Genomic DNA, 579 nt, shown 5'->3' on the forward strand with positions numbered 1-579 from the left:
TGATCATACCATCAGCCATTCGAGAACAAACGGGGTCCCTTGTAAACAGATTAGAAAGTACTAAGAAGTGTTTAGATCATGTGTTTATTTGAGATTGCATCTCGTTTTCGTCAACACATATGCATGCAAGTCGATAAGTTAGTTTGAGATGGCAATAACATGATTGCTTTGATCACGATATTTAAGATAAGGTGTTATTATTATTTTCCTACGTAACTTTTTTGTTTGTTAGATCTATTTGTGCATTCTATTTATTCTTTATTTGTTTCTTTATTCTGTTTATCTGTTTTTCATTTATCTAGTTATCTACTTTGTTTTATTCATCTCTTTTATTATTGCTTTTTTGGATGGAATCATTACAGCTATTAATAGATCAGTAATTATTCCCTGATTTCAGATTTTTTTTTAATCATACTTAATTTAGATTTGTATCGAATATCGCCATTATAACAGAATTCCATTCACCGATATCAATGCGGATTTGCAGCCCATTGAAATTAAAGCAGACCTGCTGCAATTAAAGATCTTTTGCAATTCTCCGAGTGATAAATGGGGAAGCATTGGTCATTGATTAGTTCA

Source organism: Penaeus monodon, chromosome 24 (genome assembly GCF_015228065.2).
Source record: "Penaeus monodon isolate SGIC_2016 chromosome 24, NSTDA_Pmon_1, whole genome shotgun sequence".
Taxonomy (NCBI): Eukaryota; Metazoa; Arthropoda; class Malacostraca; order Decapoda; family Penaeidae; genus Penaeus; species Penaeus monodon.